Raw genomic sequence first — 15,170 nt, 5'->3', positions numbered from 1 at the left:
TAGACCCTTTTCTAACACAAATCCCTAGCCCTAAGCAACAAGGAGACTTATTCTCCTTTCCTTTCTGAGTCTCCCAGACACTCCATCTGTTCTCTACCTGTTACCTACCCTATTCAGAAACTTTGTCTCCACTTTCTCTGGCTCACATTTGATTTCTATCCTATGTGAAGTCATGGATGGTTGGTCCTGTGGGACCCTTCCCCAGGGTTCTTGAACCCAGCCTGCCTGCATCAACCTGAAATTCATACCATTGTATGAAAGAACCATGATGCTCTTAGTATTTCCCTATTTGTTTCCTTTGACTTTCTCTATAAAACTCAAAGTAATAAATGGGTAGAAGAAGATATTTGGGAGTTAGGATATTTCAGGTTGAGATTCAAGTATGCGAAATGAGTCTATTTTATTCTATTATCTTTACTTTAAATCCTGGCAAAAACTACAGCTATAGTCAACAAATCTACTTCAGTTACAAACTTATAAAGAATCTGCTTTCTCCAAACTTCCAGGCTTGAAGTTGAGGCTCTAAATATATTTCACAGATGCCTGGTAAATTGGGTCTATTTTCAAGCCTTACTCTCCTTTTTTTAGTTAAAAACAAAACAAAACAAAAATATACCAAAAACAAACAAAACTTTATACCCAAGTAGTTTTTAAAGAAAAGGAGAATATGCATTTTAGAGGAAGGGAGAGATTCTTGTAGTTGTATGAGGCAGAGTAAGACCTGAGAAGAAAGTCTTTTCCTGAGATTATTTTTGCTTCTTGATTCTGTATACAGAAAAGTGCCATTAAAATCCCTTTAACATTTTTTCCCTCTGAAACATGATGCAAATATCTTGGGAGAAAATGCTTGCCTAGCTCTGTGATGTCACAACCCAAACGGTATTAATTCTACTGGCATTATGGAGACTCAAGCTCAGGCAAAAGTATCTTCTATAATTAAGGGAAAATAGCTGTTATGAGACACAATGCACATTCCTCACTGAGACTCTGATTTTGTTGCAAAAAGGCAGCCCCCAGCAGGTCTAGTGAAGGAGCCAGTATTAACTGGCTTGCTTGATCCCTTCCAATAAAGAACTTAGTCCCTAGGGAAGGGTGAAGAAGGTTAGAAGCTTTGCTTTTAATCGCCATGGCCTAATCCCAGATTGCCTCTATTCAAATCTGCCTTTGTAATTGAAATTGTGGCTTTAAAATAGTAGTGGGGATTTATTCAAGAGTGTTTCCAAAAAGCCAGAATGCCCAGGTGGCCTCGTCAGTGCAATATGGTCTAGAACTAGAAGTCTGGGAGTATAGAAAAGGACTGTAATCAGAGGTGAGTCTTAGATAAGAAGATGATGCAAGATTTTTTTTTTTTTTTTTTTTTTTTTTTTCAGATGCCAAGAGCAACTAGATTCTTCAATAGCTTGTGTGGTGCAGTTTAATGTTAATGCATGTTATAAGCATAAAATCATAGCCTCACTGAAAGTCTATCCCAGATGATTGCTGCATTCTAATCATGTTTCACACAGAAATCCATGCTGCGTATTCTTCTCTTCACATGCACTACTTTTGTGTTCACTTTATCTGATTATTTGTTCATTGGAGATAGTTTATGACAACTAACATGATTAGCTGAATAAGTAGGACTCCTTAGGTCCATTCCTGAGTTTCATCCTGGACAATCAAATAAGTGCTTAACCTATATGTACGGTCTCATTATAACTGACTCAAAGGGCAACCTAACTAATGTGAGTTTGCTCATTGATGAGTTTTCGGGTAGAGACTGTACCAGCTGGAGTTGTCACACAAAGGAAACTTTATTTACAGCAAATAAGGAGATCATGGGGAATAACTTCCAAAGCTGTGACTCTCCAAGTGGGGGTTCATGGGCTTCTTTTATTTAGGGCTAGGATGAATATTCAGAAAGGGGAGTTTTTGTCATCACATGGAGAGGTGGGCATACGATGGCACATGCATCTTAAGAAAACATGCCTATATATACATTGTATGTTATGTTAATGAGGTTTGAGATCCTCCTTGGGTGGAGCAGAGGTAACTGTCAGGCAAGCGGGAGGGGTCTGAGCATGCTGAGAGCATTGGATGGGGTCTTGGGCTCTGTATCTCAGGTAAGGAATGCAGGGCCTTGCTTACTTTTGAAATTGCATTGGGAGTTTTACAAAACACTGATTTATTGTCTCTGATATGGTTAGGTAATTTCCAGACCTGGTGGAGACTGTTAGTTTTTGCATTCCCCTGTTCCTTTAAAAATCCTTTTGGAATTCTTTGTAATTCTGACACCCCCAGGAAGTTCTGCAAGAAATGTTCCAGGGCAAGTAGAGTCAGTAAGGCACAGATCACAGAAAATAGCTGGGGGCATAAAATGACTTGCCTTTCTTTTTCTGGGGACTCCTAACTCTTTCTGCTTACAAAAGTTGTGTAGACAGGAGCTATTTTCTTTCAGCCTACCCTAGCACTGAAGTCAACTTGCTCCCATTGAACATTTTATCTTAGAAACAGGAACACATCAATGCTGTTAAAATAAATTCCTGTTAATAATCAATTGGAGACTCATTTTATCAATATCATGTCTATTGTTTTTTACTCAACTGGGGACAGGTTTACATGTAAGATTTCAGCTTTTTTCCTACATTGTAACCATCAAACTAGTAAGAAAACCAGACTTTTTTGACTATTTACTTTGTGGCAGCCTCTGAACTAATTACTTTATATACCTTAACATATTTAACATTCCCATTAATTCTAGCTTTCTACGGCTGCTGCATATTACTCACCCAATCCCCATGGTCGCACCCTGAAAGATACTAACACCAAAAATTACACTCTCTTAGAAATAGCTAACTCAAACACCCTCTTCTCAGTCATACACACCTATCCTGATCACTTATTTATTCAAGGGAACCCATTAAAATAGTTTTTGACCTCACGTAAGCAACTGATAAACTGATCTTCTCTGTTGCTGAGGTTCTCAACTGGGGACAGTTCTCCCCCAAGAGATTTGCTTCCAGTGTTGGGAGATGTTTTCAGTTGTCATCTCTGGGGATGTCACATTGTTATCTAGTGGGTAGAGGCCAGGGATGCTGCTAAATAGCCTACAGAGGACAGCTCTTACAACAAAGAGTTATCCAGTCTTAAAGGTCAACAGTACCAAAGTTGAGAAACCCTACATTTTAGTCCCCACTGTCTTCACTTTCTTCCTCTTCCATTTTAGACTCAATAACCCATCACAACATCACCGTTTCATAAATATCGTTAATTCTTTTGCACGCATCACGCTCTATCACCAATCTTTGGGAAAGTCTCAATCTTGTGTTGAATGGTGACTCTCTCTCTAAAAACACCACTAGAAATGCCTGTTGGTTGAGCAAAACTTAGTCTATATTACTAAAGCAAGGGAGAACACACCTTGAGAAGGTATTAGTAGTGCCTCAGAAATGAGAAGTCAGGAAAATGTATTTATGGGGTTTTATGCTTACACTGGGTGATCTTAAGGCCAGTGTTAAAATAGGGAAATATTAGGAATGGCAGAATTTATGACATACTAGGTTTGGATTGGTGGACACAGTAACATGAGGATCTTGAAGTCTGTATTGATAAGCAACTGGCTACTGTTGATAAGTAAGCTATTTTAGTTGTTTCAAGACTAGCTGTTTTCCAAAAGCAAATATTTCTTGAAACAGGAGCTAAGTTGGTGGTTTGTTTTTTGTTTTCTGATTTTGATTTTTTGTCCAGGTCCCAGTATTGTTTGGCACAGAAACAGGAAAAATTTTTTAAATACAAGAATTGATTAATATAGAAACAGGAAGGTATGTTAGTTTACCAACTAAATTGCATTTAACTGCTGGAGTTTTCCATGCTTCAACTAAATAGCTCAGTACTGAGGAAGAAAGTCAGACAACTGGGCAGTTTGGTGTCACTATAAATTTATAATTGTCAATTCCAATGGCCACAAAACACCTCCCAACAATCTTATTATGTTTGGCCAGTAAGCTTATTCTCCCATTGTTACCAATTTCATTTCTTCTCCAGGTTGTCTTTCATTTCATTACCAAAACCTCTCTTAGCTGATGAATTTGCCTTGAGCATCACAGAGAAAATACAACCTATCAGAGGAGAACAGCGCCATTTTGTCTTCCCTGTGGATCACATTTCAGGTCATGTCAAGCTAGTCATGCTTGTCTACTTTCAATTCCAGAAATGTGGCTTCCTCTTTCCTGCCTCAAGATCTTCAAACTTGCTGTTGCCTCTGTCTGGAAAAGTTTTTTCCCCATTTTTAATTTTTTTTATGGTTATTTATATTTGAGAGAGACAGACAGAGACAGAGAGAGACAGAGCAAGAGCAGGGGAGGGGCAGGGAGAGACGGAGACAGAATGTACACCAGGCTCCAGGCTCTGAGCTGTCAGCACAGAGCCCGACGCAGGGCCTGAACCCAGGAACCATGAGGTCATGACCTGAGCCTCAGTTGGATGCTTAACTGACTGAGCCACCCAGGCACCCCTCCCCATTTCTTAAAATCTAATTTAAACGTTTTCATCCTTTGAGTCCCTACTTAATCACCATTTTCACAAAATCTTTCCTCACTTCCCAGTCCATCTCAATTCTATTCTTTCATTAATAATTCTGTGTATTCTTTTTCCTGCTCTATAATTATCAAAATGTAGAATCAGAATTTTCTCTGGCGATTGTGTGTTTCACATGAGGAACCATACCTGCTTTGTTTATCATAACAGACTCTATCATTTATAATGTATAATAGACATTCAGTAAATGTTGGATGAATGACTGGTTGAAAACACTGAATAACTAAAATTGCTCAGAGATGCTGAATGACATGCTCAAGGTAGAACACCCATCAATTACCAGACCTGGGAATAAACTCGCAATTTATCTGACCCCAAACCATGCTGTTTCCTTTATTGGACATCACCATTACAAAAAAAAAAAAAAAAAAAAGAGTTATTTTTTTTTCTCTTTATCTCTCGTGTTCTCATTTTTTTCTTATTTTATTTCTGTCTCTATATCAGTATTCATCTAACTTTCTTTCTTTTATTTTTTTCTTACTGGCTCTTCTGATCCACTTGAGTCTTGAAATATAGGAATTTTTGCTCCTTCAGTCCCATACAGTTCTGAATATAGTTTGAACATACACATCAAAGTTTTCATTTCATTTTTAAAGTTTTATCTCTTAGTTACCAAGTCATTCTTAGCTTTGAATTCCGTGAACTTTTAAAGGTCATAACTGGTCTTTGATCTAATAGAATACTATTACTAGTTGTGGCAGCCTTGAGATGTGCCACTCAGATCTCTTCCCAAGAAAGAACTTGTCATTCGCCTGCAGGGAATGGAGTTAGCCGGCAGCCTTCAGCTAGTAGCACCTTCAGGAACTGCTTCAGCTTTTAAGCCAAACCCACCCTCTTCCTAGGCTGCCCTCACCCAATAACCAAGCACCAGTCCTCCTAAGCCAGAATACCCTAATAAGGGCATCCTTGTGGGTTGGCCAACACTGTCATACCTACATTTGAAGTTGAAGCTCTCCTTCAATCTCATTTCTTTCCTGTCTTCTTTTCACAGGTTTCAGATCTACTTTACTTTAGGATTGTAAGTCTTTCTCTACTCAATAAACTTCTTAGGAGGACAAATGACAGACTATGACAGGACTACATTTCTATGCCATTGTGCACATCATTTTAATCCAATTCACGAAGTGTTTGTTGAGCACCTATGTATAAATGGAATGGTCCCAATATGCTTTAAGGGCTTACTGTATGCAGAGTGTATTATATATATGCCAGCTTGGTGAATCTTACAATAACTTAGGAGATAGGTATTAGTTTCATTTTAGAAATAGGCAACCTGAAACTTAAATTGGCTAAATATTCTGCCCAGTTTCACCCGGGAACTCAGTGGCAGAGTTACAGATAAAACACAAATCTGTCTGACTCAAAATCCTGGACTCTAGCTATTATACACACAATCCCTCACAGTAAGGTTAGGATCGTAGTTGCTATAAATGATACAAGATTTGCAAGATACTCTTTGCCCTCAAGCATTTGTAAGACTTCTAGTTCTAAAAGGGTATGATTCTGTGAAATATGAATTAAATGCCCTATTATTGTGGATAAGACCCAGAAAGCTATAAAAAAAAACCTATGTTAAACAGAATGCCCATTGCTATATCACTCTTACAGTTAGAGTTGGCTATACCACAGCCCAGATTTTAAATTGAATGTCAAATTTAATTTGCCTCAGGAAGCCTGAAGCTCAAAGTCTATCACAGATCACAGAGCTAGACCCGACAGCTGTCTGATGAATCAACCGATAAGGAGGATAGGGGGGTAGACGATAAATCACTGTTTAGGGCATCCTTGCATCACACTTCCCTCATCCCCTAAATAGTACAGGATCCCGTTTGAAAGGATTTGTCTTTATAAAAACATCGAAGAAAATGTACCATTTCAGATAATGGAAAAGGCACAGACTTCTGCTACCATAAATTCCCATTACCACTTCTTTGTCTTTCCAAATATTAATTCTCAAGGTTTAACTACAGTCTTACCTTTAAGAGGAAGGCCAATTTCATAATCTAGTCTTCATTGAGCTCTCTTTTTCTGAATCTGGAACTACTCATACTTTGATAAGAAATTTCGACATTTTATTTTTTCCTTCCTTTTATTTGTTTTATTTAACACACATTTACTGACTAAATATCACTGCAAATCTTTAGTTGTCACTGTGGGAGACAAACAGACAAAGGTCCCCATCTTTGGAACTTGAATTTGTATTTAGATTGGATTTAGATTCAACCTTCCCAGTTACTAGGTGGATAAACATAGAAGACTGTCTTTCTATCTAACATTTCTTGACCTATAAAAAGATAGTATACTTTATTGTACAGATTACTACCAGGGTCAAATGAAATAACATACAATAATTCTTTTAAAATGTAAACTTTCATACAGTTCTTAGTCGTTTATAATAGTATTTTTAGTAAATTATTACAAGGCAAAGGAAAATAAGTGACATAGTAGAGACAGAGGTAGAGTGTTCTTTGAGTATAGACGATGGTTTGTGAAAATGGTATTTAAATTAAGCTGGTAAGGATAAGTAAGATACTAGTTCTGGAGAAGGGGAAGATGAACAATAAAAACAGAGAACAGGTGTATTTAAGAAGGACTAAGTAGCTTTATGGATCTAATTATTTTATGCAGGAATAGCTATATTAAAAAATAAGACTTGGGTACCTAAGGGTAGGACAGGGCCCTCTCATACACAGTCTTGACTGCCATGTTAAAGAATGCAAGCTTTCTTTTTTAAGAATGTTCTTAGAGTAGACATCTGGTTTGTCCTATGGTTTTCATTATTTTCTATTCATATTTTGTCTGTTATGCTATGCTCTGCTGGTTAGATTTTTTTTTATCATGCAACCTGACCTGCTAATGCCAGGAGCAGTCCTGCAACTCAGGCTAAAACAAGGAACCCTAGGGCCTGTAATTCTGCATTCTGAGAAAAGCCTTACAGTCGCTCACTATAACTGGAGCTGAGTAATTCAAAGGCAGCATCCTAGAGAGGCCCTGATCCTGGGGTCTCCACAACTACCTTTACTCTTGCTGTCTCTGAGGTCTGATCTATCAGTTTCTCTTTTCACACAATGTTACTGCTAACATTAGCCAGAATCACTTTCTATTGCTGGCCACCACACACCTCTGATACAGCAATGAAGAACCTTGAGGAGGAGATTCATATGTATCTTGTAGCTATCATGTATAGGATAAATGACGTTTCAGATAAAAGTTCAAAGTAAGAATTTATTATAATATTAATGAGGATCCAGAATTATTCCAACACATATATTCTCCTTTAATTTTCCTGAAGCTCATGTCTGTCCCTGACTTTTCCCTGCTTAAAATCCTTCAGAACACACACTACCTACAGGAAAATAAAAAATCCTCTGACACAGTATACAAGATCCTCCGATCTAGGCATAACCTTCATTTCTAACAGTCCTTCATTACTCCTTTTCAGGTATCCTAATTTCAGGTCTCTCTGAAAGTACTCTTTCTTTAACTTTTGATTTTTTGCCTCCACGCCTTAATTGAATTTCCACAGACCTGGCCCTTAGCAATGAGAATAGAGCCCTGGAAAAAGAGTCAAGGGAGAAAGTCTATTTTGTTCTCCAGCAATAGGATATAAACATTCTACCCTTAGTCTGCCCATTTGTGTCTTTCCGAATGGCATCTGCATATTTATTAGCAAGCCAGGCACCTTGGAGGAACAGTGACATTATCATGTTAATGTCTTAGAAGGTAAAACAGTTGACTTTGTTCTGTTCTGAAGGTGTTGCCCTTTTTATTTAATGGCAGGGTTTCTCTACGTGCCAGGCAGATTACCTCTGTAAATCTTATTAACAATGATGGGAGCCTTGCTGCTCAATTGTTGTGAAGCTCTGGAATGGCTCCCTTAGTGCCCTCCTAGTCAGCTTGGAGTGTAAACCAGAGGGATGCCACATGGTTAGCTATATGGCAAGGCTCTGGGAAAACATGGGCAAGCAGTGATTACTGGCTAGTATTGGCTGATGGAATTTATTGAGCACCCAGTATATGCAGAGCTCTTAAGGCTATCAGAAATTGAAGAGAGAATGTGTCCCATGACTTTGGGGTGTCTGCAAACTAACTGAAAATTTACAAGAGAAATTTACATATGAAGAGAAAGTGAATTAGGAACTAAGAGAACTAAGAGAAAGCGGCTTACCAGCAAATACAAGTGAAAGATGAGGCAAATGAGCGCACTACCGGAAATGTCATTCTTTCCACCCATCCTCTTCCATCCCTGGCCCCTATCACTAGGGGAAGTAATCTTCTAGTACACACTGGTAGCACCCCATACTTTATCTCTTAGCACTTGTCACCCTGCAGTCTAATTAATGTTTACTCACCTGTCTTCTCCACTGGGCTCTGAGCTCCAACCTGATTTGTAGCTATAACCCACCCCTTCATGCATTTCTTGGCACCAAGTAAAAATTCAATCATGAAACACCGAATAAGGAAATTGACGTTATTTATTGCAAGAATTGTATTTATTGTAAAGGAGGGACAAGTAAAATCGTGGCATATGGTTTAAAGGTAGATTCTCTGAGATCAACATTTTATGTTAAAGTTTTTCAGCAGCATTTCACCTGAAATTCCATTTCATGAGGCAAAGGAAGAAATCTCCCTATTCTTCCCAGCCCATTAGTACAAGTTCATGCAAATCAATGTCATTATTAAAGTTAAACCTTCTACACATTATGGTTTCAACACGTAAAAATCTCTCAAGTGCTAAAATGTTTAATTTTGAGAGACCATATATTACTAAAAAGACACATAGAATTACAGTACAATATCTCCATACCTGGATTTTAACAAAATAAATATGGAATATGTGGAATAAATATGAAAGTAAATAATATTAAGGTGAATAACATTTCTTACTATTCTTGCTAATGATTTTGATTCCCAAATAGATAGTGGCATGTGTTGTCTGTATGTGCACACATAGTGTCTGCACATGTATGGACCCACGCATGGGTGTGTTCTCGATCTCATCACCAGTAGTTTTGGAACAATAAAAGAACTACAAGGTCTGTGAGATTTTCACCTATTTAAAGTGCACGAAACACCCTACATTTCAGTGCAAAAATTTAATATATTTTATTGGGCACCACCAGCCCACAAGGCACCAAATTTGCAATATGGTTCCTGCTCTTTTGAAACTTACAGTACAGTGAGGAAGAGATATATGTACATAAATAAGAAATTTCAATATCACTTTCAAAATGGCAAGTGCAATGTTGGAATTATGCTTTGGGTACTGCAGACACACAAAAAAGAAGTACTTGAGATTTTTGCCCAGTGTGTATGAGTGTGTGTGCTTATGCCTGGACAGAAGAGGGATGCAAAAGATTTCATAAACTGAATCTGAAAGACAGGGGGATTTAGTGAACCCAACAAGGTAGGAGAGAGTCATTTCTTGCATCATGAAGACATGTACCAAAATCTTGTCCTGTGTGCAATAAGCTGAAAGCCCTTGGCAATTAAGAGATTAGGTAGACTGCAGCAGGGACAAAGGGAAGATATAAACTGGATAAGCTGGCAGCAGCTATATCAAGGAGAGGACTGCATGCCACGTTAATGACCTTGCACTACTTCCAGTTGGTCGAAGGCATTCTACCTGTGTTTGTGCTCTGAGGTAAGAAGAAACATGGTCCATTTGGTTAGTTAACAATGTGCAATGAAGGAGGGTGTGATGTAGAGAGAATTTGTGGAGTTTCAGTAAAGTGACCTTTATATGCCTTCTCCCTATCTCATTGCATAGTCTTCAATAATGTTAATAGCTAACATTTATTTAGTACTTACTATGTGATAGACACAATCTTAAACACTTTACATGCACTTAATTAAGAAATTGTATTTGTGGGGCGCCTGGGTGGCTTAGTCGGTTGAGCTTCTGACTTCAGTTCAGGTCATGATTGCATGGTTGGTGGGTTCAAGCCCCACGTTGGGCTCTGTGCTGACAGCTCAGAGCCTGGAGTCTGCTTCAGATTCTGTGTGTGTCTCTCTCTCTGCCCCTCCCCTGTTCGCACTTTGTCTCTCTCTCAAAAGTAAATAAACATTTAAAAAAATTAAAAAAAAAAAAAAAGAAATTGTGTGTTTGAGCTGCCAAAACAAAATACCACAGATTGGGTGGCTTTAACAACATAAATTTATTTTTCACAGAAATAAAGGAGGAGTCTGGAAAAGTCTAAGAAGAGGATGCTGGCAAGGCAGCTTTGATTCTGAGGCCTCTTATCTTGGCCTACAGGTGGCTGCTATCTTGCTATGTGCTCACATAACTTCTTCATTTGTGCGTGTGTATGTGTGTGTGTGTGTGTGTGTGTGTGTGTGTGTGTGCACGCGTGCACATGCGCGTGTGGAGAAAGAAAGCAATTTCTTCTTAGAAGACTACCAATCCTATCTGATTAGGGCCTCACCCTTACAGCCTCATTTCCCTGTGATTACTTTCTAATTGTTCTATCTGCAAACATAGTCCCACTGGGGATTGGGGCTTAAACATGTAAATATTGGAGGCACATAGTTCAGTCCACAGCAGAAATTCTCACAAAAAAAATCAGTGAGGTCAGGATAGATACTACTACTCTCTCTGTATATAGGTAGGGGAATTGAGCACAGAAATTGGCGTCATAGTTTAGTTTCTCAAAGAGTAGACACTGAGACAGAGCTGGAGGTATAAAATATGAAAGGGAGAGGAAAGGAGAAGCAGGTGCAATGAGAGAATGCAATGGACAATTAAGGAGATGATTTTGTTCAGCCTCTTCTACCAGGCAGAACATCCATTAATAAGGAGTGTCTCAAATAACAGGGAGAAAATTTGGTTTTATAAAACATCACTGAGAAAGGGAGGAGGTGAGCCTCATCTCAGAATATGGGAGAGCAGTGTGTTCCTTTGTGGTTAGCTAATTCTCAGAATGCAAAAGGGTGGGAGGATTTTGAAAAACAAAAAGATGGGGCGGGGGGGTGGCGATCTTAACCACTGCTGTTTTCTACGTGCATGGGACTCAGGTAAAGTTCAACACTGCCGGCCCTCCCTTTTCTTGAAGATGAACAAATATCATTTATTTCTGAACAACTCAGAGGCAATAGTAAACTTACTGAACAAGGTGAGATAAGGTCCAAGAAACAGTCTCTCTGAGAAGCTTGTTGGTGGTGTTCACACAAAACCAGTTAAACCAGCTATTGAGAAGTGGTGACAAAGGTTAAATTGTTTTAGAGTCCTGGAGATTAAACATTTTTAAAAAGAGATGCCTTAAAAAAATAAAAAATAAAATAAAAAAGAGATGCCTAAAATAATGAAGAAAAATATAAATATAAAGGTTGTATTAAAATCAAGTGCCAGGAAGTGAACCCTGAGAGTCATGGGTCTGTGAATTCCATAAAGTCTGTCAAGGAAAACCAGTTATATGGCACCATTCATTGAGTTTCTTGAAGCTCTGGAGCTAGGATGTTGCTGCTCTAGGAAGTGGCTAGTCTTGGTTACCACTTCTATAAGGGCAGGCATGAGCTGAGCATTTTGCCTGACTTCCTTAGTGGTCCAGACAGTTGACTGTCTATGGAGAAATCCTCCCACACATAGTCAGCTGTGAGGATGAGTCCTCTAGAGCTTATATCAAGTCTGGGGCTTCAGCTCACAGGGCTTCTTTGGATTCTGGGGGCTTCCAGTAGCTGCCAGGCAACTTAGTTGGGGTTCTGTAAAGTTGGGTTATAATTTTTGGTGATGTAAGGTAGGCAGGAGGGCAAGTAATTAGAGAAGTAAGTTTGGAGGACTATATCCAGATACTGAAGAAAAACTGAGAAATCTGGAAATTGAGAACTGGAGAAACTGAGAACTGGAAATCTGGAAAGGACTGACAAGTTGACTAACGAATGTAATAGGATTTATCAGAGAGGTACCAAGATGTGGGTTTTGGTTTTTGTTGTTGATGTTGTAGTTGTTTAATGGGGAGAGGAAGTGAATTAAATCTTTACTGCAGGCTCAGAAGGAGTCTAGAGAGTCAGTCTTCCAAGGCACCCTTCAGATATCCCCATTCATTCCCAATGCAAGGATTTCAGGTTTTCCAGAGAAGGGATCTGACCTTGGTTGAGTGTTTAACCATCTGCTTGGACAATTAAGTTCCAGATTTAGTCCTTAGCATTCTCTGCCCTCTGACCTTGCAGAAATGACAAGTTCTTTATAACCAAAGAGACCCTCTGGCTTTCTCTTCTGGCTTTCTTTTGCCTGTAACTGGTCTTCGGCTATTTATTATATTTCTATGAACAGAGGTTCTTTTTTTTTTTCTTTTTTTTTTGAACAGAGGTTCTTAAAGAGTGTTTGTGAACCATCAGAATTACTATCACCTGGGAACTTTTTGGAAATGTAATTTCTGAGCTCCGCTCCAGACCTACTGAATCAGAAATTCTAATGTTGGATTGATGCAGTCTGTGTTTTAACAGGTTCTCTCAGTGATTCTGAGGCACACTAAGTTTGACAGCTATTGAAGTAGTGTATCAAGAGTGCTTAGCAATAACTCTAACCCTAGTATTCTTCTATCTACTATTTTCTCTATACATCTTAACTGCCTAATATGGTATAGCTGCTAGTGCATTTCCACCCACTATATTCCTTCCCTAATTCACCGCTGCTGAAACTTTCAACAGACCACTGCCTTAAGCCAGAGCCCTTCTGTGCTCCATCTACCACCAGTGGTGGGGTCCCTTTCAGTCAAGTGCTGGGCAATACAGCTCCAAAAGCTCATTATCATCTCACTTGCTTTCTCAGACCACTTCCAGTATTTTCACAGCTCAGGTTCTCTAGAAGCAGCACTTACGACAGAGTTTGGGGTGTGAGACACTTAGATGTCAACACCAGTGAAGGTAATAGGGAGGAAACAGGATTGGCTGGAGAAAGAAGCAGGCTTAAGATTCAGGTTTGGAAAAGCCTTGACCTACTTGACAGGAAGTTCTAAAGCTGATGCCACCCATCCCAAGTTGGGCAAAAGTGGCCAGCCCTTTATAACTCCATCATGCTTGGTCACCAGGCACAGGCTGACTCAGGAAAGGCATGACCTCAGGCAAAATGGTCTCTACAGCCTGAGGCTGACCAAGAAGAAGATAAGACGCTATCTTCAGACCACACTGTCTGTGGCTGGGCATCAAGTCCTTCCTCCAAAGGGGACCTGGGTGGAGTATCTTTCAATCTACCCCAGTTAGTAACTTGCCTAATTCACATTATACATAGGTCATAGAGCCAGGCTTTGAAGCCAGTTAACCTGGCTTTCAAGGCCCATGCTCATCACCATCTTGCTACAGTACCTAACAGCTATTGCTATAGCACTGAACAAACTGTTAACAAGGTGGCAGGAATAAATTTGATTTTTAGGTGGATTCTCTATGACATATTAGTAGGTATCAATATCTTGAGATTCCTTTTATTTGCTAGACTTTATTAGACTCATTGTCCCCATCTATAAAAAGCCCTTTGCCATCTGTGGGGTAACTCTCCTGAGACAAATCCAGAGTGTTCAGTTTCTCTGTGGAAGGACTACCTCTTTTGGGGGAAGTTTCCCCACCCTGTTGCCCTGCATTTCACATTTCCTTGTGGTTCTCCCACTTTGATTACTACTGTCACCAGGACATTTTTCTTTTCAAGTCATATCTTAAAGATTCTGGGTTTAATTTTAATATAGAAGTACATATTTTCTTAAGACATCCTCATGAATATGACTATTTGAGGAGAGAGGTGAGAAGAAAGACAATTGTTGATTTCTTCATAACAGCACAGTCTCAAATATCTCCCTTTTTTAAGGATTCCTTTTAAGGGCATTTATACCATATGTAGGAAATAATAAAAATGCTTTCATAAACAATAATTCAATCACCAAATTTACTGTTTTTCTAAATTCTAATTCTTGCTTAAAGTAAATGAACAATAAATATTTCTTGAATGAATAAATGAATCATTATCATTCCAGTACATCTTATACTTTGAGTTATCTTTCCAGTCATAGAAATAATTGTTCCAGAGAATGTGAATATTCTTACCAGTAGATCATGATGGCAAGTAATAAAAAGCCAAGAAATTCTTACCTCCTTAGGTCTCAAGTTGCCATAAACTTTCTTCCATACTTCTTTTTAATTTTTTTTCAGTTTATTTATTTATTTTGAGAGAGACAGGGGCAGTGTGAGCAGGGGAGGGACAGAGAGAGAGAGAGAGAGAGAGAGAGAGAAAGAGAGAATCCCAAGAAGGCTCTGCACTGCCAGACAGAGCCAGATGCAGATCTCAAACCCACGCAACTGTGAGATCATGACCTGAGCTGAAACCAAAAGTCAGATGCTTAACTGACTGACCCACCGAGGTGTCCCTTTTTAAAAAGTTTTTTTAAGTTTATTTATTTTGAGTCTTCCATGCTTCTATATTCATTTATTCCGTATCTAATTTTTCTCAAGTCATACCATATTTAAGGGAAAACAGAACAAACATACAATCAAATGGCATAAATAAATGTCTGCCTTCAGTTCTGCCCTGGGTTACTGCTATCAGCAGTTTGTGAGTAGAGCCCCAGCAGGAAGCAGATGGCACACTGAAATCAGAATAATTCAAGGAGACT

General features: G+C 38.9%; 1 long non-coding RNA gene across 1 annotated transcript in view; it reads left to right on the top strand.

Moving 5' to 3' along the window:
* The first annotated feature begins 494 nt into the window (after positions 1 to 494).
* Positions 495 to 15,170, top strand: part of LOC123603436 — a 34,257-nt gene continuing 19,581 nt past the window's right edge. The window contains exons 1-2 of the long non-coding RNA XR_006714882.1: positions 495 to 1,309; positions 10,747 to 10,831. This is a non-coding gene — a long non-coding RNA (uncharacterized LOC123603436). The remainder of the gene's footprint in view (positions 1,310 to 10,746; positions 10,832 to 15,170) is intronic.

Source organism: Leopardus geoffroyi, chromosome E1 (assembly GCF_018350155.1).
Source record: "Leopardus geoffroyi isolate Oge1 chromosome E1, O.geoffroyi_Oge1_pat1.0, whole genome shotgun sequence".
Lineage (NCBI taxonomy): Eukaryota > Metazoa > Chordata > Mammalia > Carnivora > Felidae > Leopardus > Leopardus geoffroyi.
This window is presented reverse-complemented; position numbering and strand designations above follow the sequence as displayed.